The sequence below is a fragment of the Squalius cephalus genome (genome assembly GCF_949319135.1).
Source record: "Squalius cephalus genome assembly, chromosome: 4".
Lineage (NCBI taxonomy): Eukaryota > Metazoa > Chordata > Actinopteri > Cypriniformes > Leuciscidae > Squalius > Squalius cephalus.
The window spans coordinates 8,873,015-8,890,030 of record NC_137125.1 but is presented as its reverse complement, the minus strand read 5'-3'; positions in this window follow the sequence as shown (position 1 = coordinate 8,890,030).

Genomic DNA, 17,016 nt, shown 5'->3' with positions numbered 1-17,016 from the left:
AAATATGATACTAAATGAGATTATTTAATGTCTACAACAGTATAGTAGGCCTATAGACTCTATTTGTACAAATTGCTGCACGTTAATGTAATTAAATGAAACCTTGTAACGAATTCACACTGTAGGGTAGACTGTGTACAGTTGAGACACCTTAAATAACTTGCGTTCCAGCAAGCACAAGTTGTGATTTTTGCTGTGCACTTGCATATTAATGTCAGCTGGGAAGGAAATATAGAGACCAGACCTCTTGGAACTTTAATTGAATACATAGCGTTGGTAAAGCATACTGAAATTACATCCCTACAAATGTATTAGGCCCTACTGAAAATAAATGTATCGAATTTAAGCAAAGTAGCCTAAATGTTAAGACTGTAAGCCCTTTGCTTTTTTACGTAGCCTAAAGGACTCTTATAGCCGACTTTGGGTTAATTTAATTTGTAGAGGATTTTTTAACTCAAACATTAACACTGAAATAAATTAAACTAAATTATTGTAATTTTTTGGCACACCACGACGAGTGGCGCTATGCATTGTTCTAAAGCCAAGTTTTATTCTGGCATGTTGAATTAGTGTTCGACAAACGCGTTCATTTGAATGAAGAGCGCTTCTCGCTCGTGTGAGCGAACACACACTGGAACGTTAGGCCGTATCGCAACGAGTGAATAGTGGCCGAGTGGTTGAACGTACGTTACGATCATTTAGATGACACGGGTTCGAATCCCGAACTAACTTGGTCTACTGGTGTTTATATATTAGCCTATTAATGCATTTTATAGTCTATTGTTGATGCAGAGAGATTTGTCTTCTAAAACATTTTTTTTTTGCCTATTTACAAAATAAAATCGCCATGCATTTCCATTTTAGCTACACTAAGGAACAAATATTATACAATGACTTTACTTCTGTAGCCTATAATAATTCATATATATGATGTTTAAACGACAAACAATAAAATCAGAACCAGTATTCTGTTGCGTTCATGGTTCCAGTGGCAGTAATGCATCCACGGCTTTTCAAAATGTCACAAAGCGTTTTGAGATTGTTTTGAATGAAATATTGAAGTTTATAATTTGTTTGGCACGACGAGTGGCAAACTCTTTGTTTTGTTTTGCAAACTCAGCTAGCCTGTGGGGGGTTTGGAGAAGGCAATACTTTGCTTTATCGTGGGGGTGCAGGACAGAGGTGTTAATGTTCCGTCTTTCATATGGAGAGTGTCGGATAGCCAGCCTGATGAGCAGGCAAAGGCAAAATTCTTTTAAGGATTAATCTCAAAATCTCCAAAAGTCCATAGCCTAGTAGGCCCTATATCTTATTAAATTATATATTGTAGTTTTATTGATTGTATAGGTCTTCCACAAACAATTTCAATTTAGCAGATACAGAGCTCTTTAATTCGCGACCCACCTCGTTTTATTGTGAGGTGAATTAAGCAAGGCATGTTGTATCTTTGAAGGAACAAAAGCTATTTGTTACAGTTTTTTCTTTCGTGATTTGTGTGGATGACACACAGCGACATATACAGTATTATCAGCTGTATGGTGTTTTTTTACGCTGAAATGCTTAATTTCGAGAAAGACCCGCCGCGCGCAGTGAGGGAGACCAAACTTACTAAAAAAATATCCAGCGCGAGAGAGGCAAAGAAAAACGCCTGTTCTTAATTTATGTTGCTTTGAACTTTTTCCGTTTTGTACCGTTTTAATTTTTTAATTTAGCTGCAATTTCTTTGACAATAGAAATTTAAAATGTTGCAAGAATAAGCTTCTGTGTTTCTTATTTTGCATCACAAAGGGAATAAACTCTATCGATGCAACCCTGTTTAAATAAATAAACTGTCCCGACACTTTATTCATATCTTAAAATGTGCGATGGGTTTTCAAACTTAATTAATTTTATTTTTCTTTTACATTTTCATTGTTTATTTTTTAATTGAAAGCAATACTGTATTGAAAGTATTTTTCTGATTTGTTCGATCTGTTTTGAAAAATGTCTTCCGTTGATATGGCCGGGTATCACTGCCAGTCATCTCAATCTCGTGAATGATTCACACACACACACACAAAAATAATTTAGCAGATTAAAGACGAGCTTCATCATCTTCATTTTCTGGTGCAATCGGCTGACAGTCTTCCTTCATCAGATGTGTCGTCTTTGCAGCGGGAATGTAGCAAATTTATGTTGTAATGTACAATTGATAATTAAACAAGATGATTGACTTTAATAAACAGATGCATATTTGGCTCATTCTCTAATTTAGGGTACATTTCATGTCAGCAAAAAAGCAAAAGAGCACTGTCCTTTCTCAGTGGAACATTAAGTGTCTCAATATAGTATATTAATTCAGTGTTACATATCTGTTATCTGCAGAGCTTAAACATTAACGTTTTTTTACATTTTTTAAATTAAAAACCTGTTTTTACTTCAGAGTTTGTCAACTATGTTACGGACAAACAGGGTGTTATAAAAACCATTCAATTCAGTCTTGCACTTGAAATTAAATGCAATTTAGAAGGCTCTTGAGTCTATTTCTGCCACACATACAATTGTTATTTAAAATGATTTTCATAATGAACCTTTTTTTAAAGATGAACATGCAATGCATTTATAACTGTCCTTATGGACAAGGATGTTTTTCATCATAAATCTCCATTAAAGTTATTTTTGATCATTAAAAAAGATGTTATAGTAAACTCCAACCTATGCAAATAAGTAGAATGCTTAAAAATGTCAGAAACATCAATATGGGTTATTTTAACTTTAAAAATGTAAGTGTAACCTAGGTGACAATGAAAATAACACGGTTGACACTAGTAACCTAGTTGACTGGACATATTGTTAACCATGGACAACATTTTATTCATGAGACAATTTAATTAGCAAAGTTGCTTTCGGTGAAAACCTCTTTTATTTTAAATGTAGAATCATTAAACACTACAGAAATGCACATAATTCCACAGAGAATACATTGAAATGCACATTAACAAAACTTTCAATTCACAAAGACCTGTGACGTAAAATCATCCTTTATGCATTCAAAAATCTGAAATGATCAAACACTACACTCACCTAAAGGATTATTAGGAACACCATACTAATACTGTGTTTGACCCCCTTTCACCTTCAGAACTGCCTTGATTCTACATGGCATTGATTCAACAAGGTGCTGAAAGCATTCTTTAGAAATGTTGGCCCATATTGATAGGATAGCATCTTGCAGTTGATGGAGATTTGTGGGATGCACATCCAGGGCACGAAGCTCCCGTTCCACCACATCCCATAGATGCTCTATTGGGTTGAGATCTGGTGACTGTGGGGGCCATTTTAGTACAGTGAACTCATTGTCATGTTCAAGAAACCAATTTGAAATGATTTGAGCTTTGTGACATGGTGCATTATCGTGCTGGAAGTAGCCATCAGAGGATGGGTACATGGTGGTCATAAAGGGATGGACATGGTCAGAAACAATGCTCAGGTAGGCCGTGGCATTTAAACGATGCCCAATTGGCACTAAGGGGCCTAAAGTGTGCCAAGAAAACATCCCCCACACCATTACACCACCACCACCAGCTTGCACAGTGGAAACAAGGCATGATGGATCCATGTTCTCATTCTGTTTACACCAAATTCTGACTCTACCATCTGAATGTCTCAAAAGAAATCGAGACTCATCAGACCAGGCAACATTTTTCCAGTCTTCAACTGTCCAATTTTGGTGAGCTTGTGCAAATTGTAGCCTCTTTTTCCTATTTGTAGTGGAGATGAGTGGTACCCGGTGGGGTCTTCTGCTGTTGTAGCCCATCCGCCTCAAGGTTGTGCGTGTTGTGGCTTCACAAATGCTTTGCTGCATACCTCGGTTGTAACGAGTGGTTATTTCAGTCAAAGTTGCTCTTCTATCAGCTTGAACCAGTCGGCCCATTCTCCTCTGACCTCTAGCATCAACAAGGCATTTTCGCCCACAAGACTGCCGCATACTGGATGTTTTTCCCTTTTCACACCATTCTTTGTAAACCCTAGAAATGGTTGTGCGTGAAAATCCCAGTAACTGAGCAGATTGTGAAATACTCAGACCGGCCCGTCTGGCACCAACAACCATGCCACGCTCAAAATTGCTTAAATCACCTTTCTTTCCCATTCTGACATTCAGTTTGGAGTTCAGGAGATTGTCTTGACCAGGACCACACCCCTAAATGCATTGAAGCAACTGCCATGTGATTGGTTGATTAGATAATTGCATTAATGAGAAATTGAACTGGTGTTCCTAATAATCCTTTAGGTGAGTGTAAGTTCATTAGAAATTGAATATGCCTCTCTCTGCTTCTCCAAATATGCTGCCCTTCTTTCAGGATCTGCATCACGACGAGCCCTGTATCTCCGCTGTCTCTCAGCTGCAGAGACCTATTTAAATGTATAATTTTATAATTTTTAAAAGTAAAATAATATATCTATATAAAATGTATATATACACACATGTTCAGTCCATATAAATAACATAGAAACAATTAATGATCATGATATGCCATAGAGTGATGTAACTTAGTTGAAAGATAGTTGAGCACTGGTGTAACTTAGTTGAAAGATAGTTGACCGTAACTTAGTTGACCATAACTTAGTTGACAATTTCCATATTTCTTCCCCATAACAGAAATGGTGGACCTAACCTAGCTAACCACATGTCATTTTTTTGAGCAGGTTAATGTAAGAATTCAACACAAAATTTCATTATAATAAATAAAACTTTTTAGCCATGACAATGTACATAACATAGTTGATGGGTAATAATACGGCCATTGACAATATGCTTTTCTACATCAAATATTGAAAAAACTGAGAGGAGACTCACCATGGTGTGTTTGAAATTGCCTCCACAGAGGAAAATGACATCACATGGTGCTGGTCTCATGGTCTTGGGACAAACCATTTTTGAGTTGCTGAGGGAGGTTTTGTTTGTAACATAGTTGACCAACATTTTGTGGACACGAATAAATTAATATATTTTAAGTATTTAAATAAATAACTTATATTTGAAACGATTATTTTTCTTTAATATTAAGACTTTTGTAAAAGATTGCAAAAAGAATTGATTTAGTTTAATGATTTTAATGGATGTTTTTGGACCCTCAACTTTCTTACATTGAAATCGGACATGGACAAAACTGTAAATTTAGGGCCATAATGACACATTTTAAGCAAAATGAAGAATATATTGCACATACTGTCTGTGTGATGTTATTTCATGAAGCAAGTTTACACATAAAATGCAATTTGTTTGAAGAAATTTGATTGTATAAGTATATTTAACATCAGTGGACATGCAGTGTACCCTAAATTATAGAATCACCCATTTAAGCATCAAGAACGGAAAAACATAAACACTGTCGGCTACACTGAGATTCGATCTCAGATCGTTTGAAGCTCCGAGAGGCTCTTGTTAATGCTTTGACCACAGAGCTACCGTCTGAATCGCCAATGTCTACTATTTTCTCTGTTTTAAAAGTTTGTAACATGTAAGGCTATTTAGTTCTGAATATAACAAAGAATGCTTAAACCGACTACATCGGTTAGGAGCTGCAAGTCCTGAAAATGTTTTAATTTCACGGTAAATTATTTTAATTTATTTCACTGTTATGTGTCAGTTAATAAATCTACAAACACATTAAAATAACACGAAGAAAATGACAAGTAACCTATTGACATAGCCTTTCTAAATTATAGAAAAACTGGGCACACAATGTTAACGTGTGTCTACTTTGTTTAAATTTAATGAATTTGAATTCGTTTAACCACAATATTTATCTTGAATTTATCTGTGACCTCAGCTCAGATTACTGCCGCGGCAGATTACGTCATAAAGAGAATAAACTGACACTTTTCAAAGTCTGTGATTACAGCGCCACTCAGCGGTAAAAGGCAGCAAATGCACATCCCAATTTTGCCGCCGCGGGAACGGCGGCGGTAAAAGTCTCATTCTGGTTGTCCACCATCTGTAGAAGGTCGACGTAGGGTGGTATGTGCTTCCTCCCTTTATGATGCAGGAACCAATGCTAAGAACAAAATCGAATTTTGTTCAACACTACAAAATGTCCTTTCATTTCTGTTCTGTTCTGTACACAGCGGGCCAATTAGTTGTATCATTTGAAAAATCACCACACATTTTTCAGAGACGCGATAAGCCTCGGTGGATCGTGGCACAGCACATTCAGGCGTGGTATGGAAATGGTTAGCACCTCGGGAATACAGTAATTAAAATACAGAAAACATTCCGCAACTCTTTACAAGGATCTCTGAAATATTTAATCTTTTAAATCATGTAGTATTTTTAATTATTCTAAATATTATTATTATGTATACTATTATAATACTATTTTTGTGAGCTCAGAAATTAACAAAACAGAAATGTTTGTAATTTTTTATTTATTTATTTATATTTCAACATTATACTTTCGAGTATACATTGAAGTAGTGAAAAAATGATAGACCGGCAAACCGGGGGTGTGTGTGCGAAGTCCTGAAATATTTATCAGGACAACAGCTCACCCAGTCCCGCTGGAGGGGTTGTCATCATGATGCCGTAAACAGCTGTATAGGATTACATATAATGCCACATTGAATCAGAAGTTTCGTCATGGAGAAGTTATGCATATGCCACCGGAGAGATGTCTATTTTACACCAAAATATTTATATATACACATATATTTTAAACATATGCATGGGTGAATTGTACGTCATAAGATCTGTAACAAGCATGTAGAAAGTAGTTAGGATGTATTTCATTTTGCCTGGCTTTAAGTTCATTTTACCAACTATTAAGATGTTAAAGTTCATAGACCTTTAGCGCATTCAATTAGCCTGGGTTTCCCCATACTGCCTTGCGCGCAGCGCGATTTTATTCACGCTGCTAGGCAGTCTGGACACCATGGACCAAATTTTCCCACATTGGAGGGCTCAGTCCAAAAGTGAGGTGGGGTGGGGTGAGGTGAGGTGGGTGTGGGGTGGGTGTTTGAGTGTACAGAGTTGTAAATTAAATATAATTTCTCCTGTGACATAGACGAAGCAAAGCATAGCAAATTTATTTATATAACACAATTTATACACTGGCAATTCAAAGTAGAAAGGATTAAATAATCCTGTAAATCTGGCCATACTTTTGAGTAGAATAAAAACCAATCTCTTTCAGTGAATTTTAATGCTGGATCATCCGTTGAATTCATGGTGAATCTCTCATTGTTATCCACGTTAAAAAATCTGACTTCTCTGTTGATTTTGTCATAATCATATGTACACGCACGTCCTTCAGACAAGTGAAAAGTATATTTCACAGAATCTGCAGGCTCGTGAAGAAATCGCGTTAAACATGGCCCATGGGTTTCCCGTTTTTTTCGTGGTGCTAAAGTCAAATCCTCCATAGCATCAGTAATCCTTCTCTCAGGTGTTTTCGGTGCCGCAGTAGCCATTGCAGGTTGTCCGGTATGCAAAATCAGAAGTATCTCTAGTAGTGCTTGAGTTCCTTTTTAAACACCTCTGTCACACTGTGGGAGGGAATTCCCACGTGATGTAACCATCGGCGTCATTTTTTACGCACACCTTTAAATCGCAACAGACCTCTCACCTTTGAGAGGCGTGTTAGTGGGTGGAGTCTGTGTCACGTTCTGGCCCGTTAATGTATATGTCATTTAAGTTCGGACGCTGTGTTGAACGGTCACTTTTCACGATAGGGTGTCTTTGTTGTTTCCCCTAGTGATTTGGTCTTTTGAATCTTACACAAATGTTTGGACACGCGTGATTCGTGTATAAAGATGATTTTTTAAAGTTAGTCCATAAGCGCAACTATTTTACACACATACGAAGTAGGAGAATAACTCCTACTTGTGAACATTCCATTATCTGTTTATCTGGGGTCTGAGACTAGCCTTACCTCATATGTTTCTTTAATTTGTGGAGGATGTTGAAGTGTTTTAGTTAAAAAAGGTATTAGTTAATAACAAACAAACAAACATTAAAACATTAAACCCCAATGGATCCATACTATTAATACATAAAATATGGTATAATTACAGTTTGAAAATGACTTCCATAATATTTTCTTTTAGTAAAGTCGAGCATCCAACACAAAGTTCTGTGTTTGTGGGTATGATCTCACAAAGATTACATCAATATTACTTTTCTCGAACACAACATGTATGGACTATGTTTCGTTATCTAGGCATAACACATCAAACAATATTAGGCTAGAAAGATCTAATACCGGATTAATAACTAAATTAAATTAAATGTACAAAAATTTAAAATGTTGTTTTGATTAAGCCTTTTTTACCAAGATTTAAATCTGTAGCTATACCTCTACACATGTGTATTTGCATTGGCAAAGTTTTTAGGTGGGCGGAGACTCGCTTCACAGACCGATTTCTCATTCGTGTTGTGCTTTCGGAGCGCAAGGATGCTTTGCGAGACAGTGAAAGATCTATTTTAGCTAAGATCTATACAAAAGTTTATAGCGAATTGTAATGTTAAAAAGTTTTGCTTAAAACTATTCACTTTATGTATTATTTTTTAACTGTTGTTGTTTGATATGTTGTTCACGTTTGAAACATAATTTACCATTTTTCTGGCATCTTTAAAAGTTGTTCGTGAAAGACATTCTATAACTTGTTTTAAAATATTTAACGTTGACTTTTTTGTTTTTAACAGGGTTTAAATCTGTATACGTAAGAAGTCATTATTGTCTACATTTTTCTGATAGGCCTAGCGTTTTAAATACTAGCCTACACCTATGTATTTTTAACTAAAATCTAGCTATTAATTCTAGCTTTTTCAGATAACGTTGTAAACGTACGAATACTAAACCGTTGTATTTTAACTTTATACATACATTGTTTTTAAAAAGTTTTAAATGATTGCGGAAAACAAAACTCTTTTTTAATTAAAGCAAAACATAGTTGGCTTGGGAGGGATCTTGATGTAGGAGGGGGTCTAGGTGTGGGAGGGGTCTAGGGGTGGGAGGTCTCTAGGGGTGGGTGGTCTCTAGGGGTGGGAGGGGTCTAGGGTGGGAGTGGTCTACCTGTGGCTACAGGGCAGATGTCACAGAGGTCAGTCTAACTTTTGGGATGTAACCGTGTGGACGCTTTTTGCTGAACTCCTCACGAGACTTTGTAACTTTTGTAAATAAAATCTCTAAACCTATGGTTCCGGATATACCCTTAATGTTGGATAAACCTCTGGTCTTGGATATACCTTCTGGATATATATTTGGATATACCTCTGGTCATGGATATATCCTTGTTGTCGGATAAACCTTTGGTCTTGGATATACCTTCTGGATATACATTTGATGTGGTAAATACCATTGGATATACCTTTTGGCTCTCTTTCAACAAACGGATTTACAAAAACGTAAGGATTAGTATTTTTAGATACTGTGTTTTTTAACATGGTGTGGTTTTAATATTATGTGTTTGAGACACTTTTTAAACTAGTTTGTGTTTTATGTAACAGTTTTACAAATACTGTATGGATGGATGCACTTACTTTTCTGTAAATTATTGATTTTTAACATCTTAACTCATTTTTAATAACTCTTTTAGAGAAAAATGCAATTTTAACTTATTTCATTAATGTTTAACATCTTTTAAAATGTTGTTTTAGTCGTTTTAATGCTAACACATTTTGATATCTTTACGAAAATATAATTTAAACTTTAAACAATGTTTTATACACCTTTAAACACAATGTAATTGTGAAAGTACAGCTTTTTCTTTAAATGTATGTTAGAAAATAGAACTATTTGCTTTTCGGATTTTGGAGTTAAAAGCTCTAAGCCTTTGGAGACGGATAAACAACTTTTGTTCTTCTTTCAACAAAGTTGTCTTTATTGTACATTTCTTAAAAAAGTTTTAATATACATTGTCATAATGTTATCTGTTAAACAATACAGAAGTGGGGAGGGGTGGGGATGTTTGTAGGGAAGGGGACCATGGGAAATTCCCACGGTCCGGAGCTGAATATTGCTTTTTCAATGTTTTAACATTTATGTTTTAACATAAAATGTTGTTTTAGATGTTTTAATACTAACACATTTTGATATCTTTACGAAAATATAATTTAAACTTTTAACATCTTTAAAATGTTGTTTTAGGTGTTTTTAATACTAACGCATTTTTTATATCTTTAAGAAAATATAATTTAAACTTTAAACAATGTTTTATACACCTTTAAACAATGTAATTGTGAAAGTACAGCTTTTTCTCGTAATTGTGATTGTACAACTTTTCTTCAAATGTATTAGAAAATAGAACTATTTGCTCGGTATAATTTTAATACATGTTGTTTTAGATGTTTTAATGTGGATCTTGGGAAAATTTCCCACGGTTTATGTTTTAACATAAAATGTTGTTTTAGATGTTTTAATACTAACACATTTTGATATCTTTAAGAAAATATAATTTAAACTTTAAACAATGTTTTATACACCTTTAAACACAATGTAATTGTGAAAGTACAGCTTTTTCTTTAAATGTATGTTAGAAAATAGAACTATTCACTTTTTTCGGATTTTGTCATTTTTTGGTGTTAAAAGCTCTAAGCCTTTCGAGCTTCGGATATACCTTTTGGTTCTCTTTCAACAAATGGTATGTAAAAATTGTTTTTAAACTAGTTTGTGTTTTATGTAACAGTTTTACAGATGTGTGAGAACACTAAACACATGTGTATTTTAACTTTTATACAACGTTTTATATTATTAAATATATAATTTAGTTTATAATATCTCCCTGGTTCTGTTCACGCCCATATGGGAGGAGCAAGCGTGGGAAAATTCTCACGGTCACGTGACCTGTCCGGAGGTGGGAGGGAGGGGGTAGAAGGGGGCGGGGCAAGCGTGGGAAAATTCTCACGGTCAAAAAGGGGGCGGGGCTTAAGGGCAATAAAACTGTCAGTTTGATGGATGTTGCCCTATAACCTCTCTCTATTTGTACTTTCTGTTTTGAGGTCTCTGTGAAAGTTTGAAAGTCTTTTAGTGTTTTTTTTTTAGAGCTCGCGTCCATAATGGAGAACTGTAACGTAATATTGTTTTTTTGCCAGCTGTGGTAAACAGCGCGCATCTATGCCGTTCATTCATTCATAAACAGAAACCCGAGAAGGAAAAACTTACTAGTATTCCTCAGCTCGTATTCCTCGTATTCCTCATTATTCCTCACAGCGCTGCGAGACGGTGTAAGCAAGTAATGTTCTGAATAAACTTGTGTTTTGGTTTTCTCGAGGTGATACGGGGGTGTTCACAGGATTGCGCGGATTACCTCAGCCATTTGCGTTTGAATAGTGTGCGCTCTCCGTGGGCGGAGTCACATTACATTTGAATTAGCTCTAATGAGGTCGACTGGAATCGCTCTCTTTTAATACAGATTTCACAAGATGAGAATATTTGTTTTTTATATAAATTACTTCATTTAAAAGAAGAGATTTCAAGCTTCATAAAGACATATATCACGTGTATGTGTGAGAAGTATTCACTGAGTTATGGTTCATTTTCGGACGCGTTTCAGAATGGACTACACGGACAGAGAGAAGGCAGAACTCGCTTCGTGTTTATTTTTCTTTATTTGTCGAAAAGCACAACACTATGTTTTTATTGTGAGTATACACAAAAATAATACACATTTAACAGAATCGATTGATGTATGGAACTCCTATGGAAAATCAAAGTCAACAGAGTATTTATGAGTTTCTTTTACACTGATAAAAAAAAAGCGAGCTGGTATCGCCGGCGATACCGTCGACCTCTGGGGGTTAAATCACGAACACATCAAATAACAACAAAACTAAGAATCAGTGAAAAAAAGAAAGAAACTAGACAACAGTTAAATTCACCATTGCACTTTTAGACACACAAACACAAACCAGGTTGACTGGAAACAAAACAAAAAAGACAACAGCGCCGACCGGGCCGCTCACGCTACTGCCAAATATTGAGGACGTCATGCCCAGCCTATCCAACACAAAGATATCAAGAGTCAGAATATGGTCAAATAAATCCTAGTGAAAGAAATACTCAGTACATACCGAGGATGACGATTTCCCTTACATAGGTGAACTGCAGCTGGTGCACAGACGCCACTAAACGGCCAACGCCACAGAACACTGCAATGATACACACTATAAGCACACGTACACCAACCCCGAACCCACGTGAACACCACTCACCTGAATAAACAGCCAGCCAACCCCAACCTATCCGCTCCTGTATCAAGTGGTCCAACTGATTTGCATGCTACCTTCCAGTCTATACCAGTGCCAACAAAGAATATTTCATAGTCATAACACAAGCAAACAGATCAAACTCATCATCAGAGAGGTGTTTTAATTCATGTCAGGTTGTCGAGTAACACTTTCTGTACCTCAAATGTCAGGAACACTGGGTCTGTTTATGAAAATGATTTATGAACATTATTTTATATAAAATATATATTTTAGGAAACATGTTGAACTAAAACTGAAGCCATAAATCTAAAGAAGTTTTGTTCCAAATGTGAGGTTGATATCTCAATAAATTAGCTTTCAGTGTGATTGTGTTTGGGCGCAGTGACAGGTTTCCCCATTAGAGGCAGGAAAACTCACTGGGACACACAGTGCTCAGTGACACACCAACACACACACATATTTATTGCTGCATAATTCATCAGAAAACAGGAATAAAATAAAAAATTTGCTTTATAGGCCAAACCTGAGGAAATGGCATCATCTGGTTAGGGCTGGGAAAAAAATCGATTTGATTTAAAAATTGAGTTGTTAGGTCAAATCGATTCATATTTTCCAAAAATCGATTTTTTTAAAAAAAATTCTCCCCCTCGTCAGTTTGCGTACAATACATACATTTTGCATTCGCCAAATCTTCCTTCAGGGTTTTCGTAGCACGCTCCCTGCGGCGCAGCCCTCGATGCTTCACAACATCACAACAAAAAGACTAGCATGTTTAATTTTTTAACGGTCCTCCACGACGACGACGACGGCGCGCGAGTGAGTGAGTGAGTGAGTGAAGAGTGAGTGAGAGTGTGTGTTCGCGAGTGAGTTAATGAGCAAGCGTGTGTGACTGTGTGTGTGTGTGCGCGAGAGTGAGTGAGTGAGTCCAGGGGCGGATGGTGTATAGGGGCGATTTGGCGACGCACTACCAACTGGGAGAAAGAGGATTTTTTTTTTTTTTTTTACAAATTCTATCACAGCAAAAGTAGTTTTCAGTGTTCTAGACATATTATCTGTCATTGTCCAATCAGATTCGTTAGATTCAAGTCACGTTTCAAATGGTCGCACCCGCGACTCGCGGAGGGCTCCACAAACCCAGGTATTTTTCTTGGATTGGTGGACTTCGTGGCAGAGTAAGATGAAGTTTTTGATGAGCACCTGAAAAATACCACGGTGTTCAAGGGCACATCCAAGACGGTGCAGAACGAGCTTTTAGAATGTATGCTAGCGGTTGTGCGGGAAAGGATTGTGGAGGAGGTCAAGTCAGCTAGCTATCTGGCCATTCAAGCTGATGAAACTACGGACGTCTCCACGCAGACACAGCTGGTTCTTGTGCTTAGATACATTGATGACAACCATGCAGTGCAGGAACGTTTTTTTGAGTTTATTCCCATCTCGGATTCAACATCAGTTTCAATTGCCAGTGCACTTTTGGAGAGACTGAACCAACTTTTGGCCGACGACAACGACAAAATGAAACTCGTTGCACAAGCTTACGATGGTGCCAGTGTGATGAGGGGAGAGAAGGCTGGTGTGCAGGAAAAGGTGCGTGAACATTTTAAGAATGCCCATTATGTGCACTGCTATGCACATCAGCTTAATTTGATCATGCAGCAAGCTACCTCCCACATCAAAAAAGTTAACGTTTTCTTTTCCGATCTGAGCGGTATTGCGTCTTTCTTTTCCCGGTCACCGAAACGGTGCAGCGTTCTGGACAAGATTGTTTCACGAAGACTGCCCAGAGCTTCATCTACAAGGTGGAATTTTAACAGCAGGATCGTCAACACTGTGTACGAGAACCGAGATGACCTCCTTGAATGTTTTGAAGCCATCAAGACGGGTTCACATGGTCCATTTGACCAGCTAATCGTGAGAGAGGCATCTGGCTACGTGAGGATGCTACAGGACGAAGATTTTATTTTTTTCTGTGTTTTTTTCACAAAATCATGCCCCACGTCGACATTCTGTACCAGAAGCTCCAGAAGAAGGACATTGATGCAGTCTTCATCAAAAGGGCCCTCGAGAGCTTCACAAGCAGTGTGCAGACCATTAGGTAAGATAACATTTATATTATTCGATCCTTCTCAAAGCAGAGCTTTGTTGTGAGAACAGATGCATGAAAGGAGACTGTATTTGTGTTCTTTTTTATAATATATGTTCTTTTTTTTTATACCATGGTCTGGGTGAATACTCGATTCTGATTGGCTGCAGGGTGTCCATTAAAAAGTGATAATGTACACCTAGGAAAGGCGTCCCGTCAATTTGCCTGATGACAGTTCTAAATGATTGCGCTGGCTCAAACTCACTGATCAACTGCTGCGGTCGGGTCGCTGTGGCCACGTTGCTTGGCAACGCCTGTATACAGGAGATATTAAATAGTGCGCTCGACTTAATAAATAAAAAACCCTCACGATTTTTACTCTAAAACACATTAAAGTATTATTAATTGATTAAATATTTATTTCTTTCGTAAGTGACCATGGTATAAGCGGGTTAATGCCCTTCGAGGTGTCCATTGTCAGGTATTAATGAACTCCGCTGCGCGTCGGACGGTATTAATACCTGATAATGGACACCTCTTCGGGCATTAACCCTTACATAATATATTGCCAGTGGTGTAATCTAGTTTGCTTTACTCTGTGCTGGACATCCTGGTTAGGTGAGGCACAATGGTTAGCTTAAAAAACAGTGTTTAATAATAACATTATGCATCCCTGCCCATTTTAACCCTCTGATGTTCTTCAAAAAAAGTGACACTCGTGGTTTTTGTCTATTTTGAGTCCAGTGATAAATAAATAAATATTAATTTATTTATTTATAGAAATTTAAAAAATATAATAAATCCTCCAAAAACTGTACACATGTTGAGTAAAAACATTAATAAACAGAGTAAAATTATATTTGTAAAAAAAAAAAAAAAAAAAAAAAAAAAAATATTGTTCTGTTACAAAATTAAATGTTATTGTCTGGGGTCCAGTAGACTCCAAAGACCACAAGTGTCACTATTTTTGTCACGCCTACATAGAAACATAACATTCCATTTTACTTTTTTTGTAGATCTAGAAAGTGTAGAGAGCCGTAGGAAGTTTAATATCATTTGGAAAAAGAGAACTTTTTTTTTTAATTTAAGCAAAAGTCATTTGGGGTCCAATGGACCCCGAAGACCATCAGTGGGTATACTGACATCTTTGTACTGGATAAAGTGTGAACATGTGCATCATGTAGACTACAGTACTGTACACAGTGTAACAAACACATTATTGGTTTGTTTGCATTCAGAGACTCTGACCAGCTGCAAGAGCCATCAGGAACCGACAGATCAAGGACGGCTTTGACAGAAGAGGCGAAGCAGAGGCTGTCTGAAGAGGTCTGCAACACCATCCTGGCTCACACCAAAGCGAGGTTCTCTTTCACTAGCCACCTTGTGAGTGCTACCTTAGTACAGGGAGATATGTTCGAAAGGTACTGCCATTCATTTCCTGCTGAGGCTCTGAATGCCACTGTGAAGGCATATCCAATGCTGAACAAGGCAAAGCTCAAGACGGAACTGTCTCTGATCTATGAGAATTCTGAATTCAAGGCTTGCTGTGGTGCACTGGCACTGTACCAGGTTATCATGAGCTACAACCTCCAGGAGACATTCTCTGAGACTGTGAGTTTGTTGAACATTCTCATAACTACTCCCATGACAACAGCTGACGCTGAGAGATGTTTCTCAACTTTGAAAAGAATTAAGACATTCCTGCGAAATTCAATGAGCCAGGAACGTCTGAATGCACTGGCCATGCTCTCCATGGAGAGGGAACTAGTCCTCAAAATGCATGATTTCAATGAGAAAGTCATTGACCGCTTTGCTGCACTGAAAGAGAGACGAGCAACATTTCAGTATAAGTAATGTAGTCCACACAGTAGCCCACACCACCACCCCACCCCTTTCAAGTGTGCATATTGTATGTAGTTCTCTGCAAACATATGGTGGCATCATGCCTTCAGTGTGTCTTGAACAACCACACATAAAAGGTTGTACATATTATATTTAGCCTGGGTGCCAGCCCGAACCCCGCCCACAACATTTTTTGGTCGGGAAGTTCGGTCTGGACTCGATCCGTTCAGGAGTAATTATGCTCGGCTCCCAGAAGGCCGAGCCAATCGAGCCATTGCCGGCAGGGCGGGCTTTAATCGATGATGGACAGATGAGCAACAGTAACGTAATCATCCACGTCATCAAAGAGCGCTTGGGTTGAATTTGTTTACAATAAAGATGCATAGACAGTAAAAGAAAAGATGACTGCCTCTGGAGAATTTAGATTTCACACTTATAAATAAGTCAGATAGAATAAATGCATATTTGGGGTGCTGTCCGAGGAGAGGGCGGGCTCGGTATTCGGCCCGAACACAGGGTACACACTGCACTTTATAAATTACATATACATTACAAATGTAGCTACAAAAGTTATTCAGTGAAGAACGAGTGAATTTTCTCTGTGCCTTTTGTTGTTTGATGAGTGTTACTATAGAGACGGCAGCAGGAACATTAGTGTTCCTATAGAGACGGCAGCAGGAACATTAGTGTTAGTATAGAGACGGCAGCAGAAACATTAGGCTTCTGTCACTTTAAGAGCCCAGATCCATTACACTGATACACACGTGCAGAACACAGTCGTCTCAAGCTGGAATTGTTTAAAGTCATATTGAAATGCGCACACAGGAATCGATAAGAGGAATCAAAATTTGCATTTTATAACAAGTATCCGATTCCTGACCTCAAGAGTTGAGATTTTACCAACCCT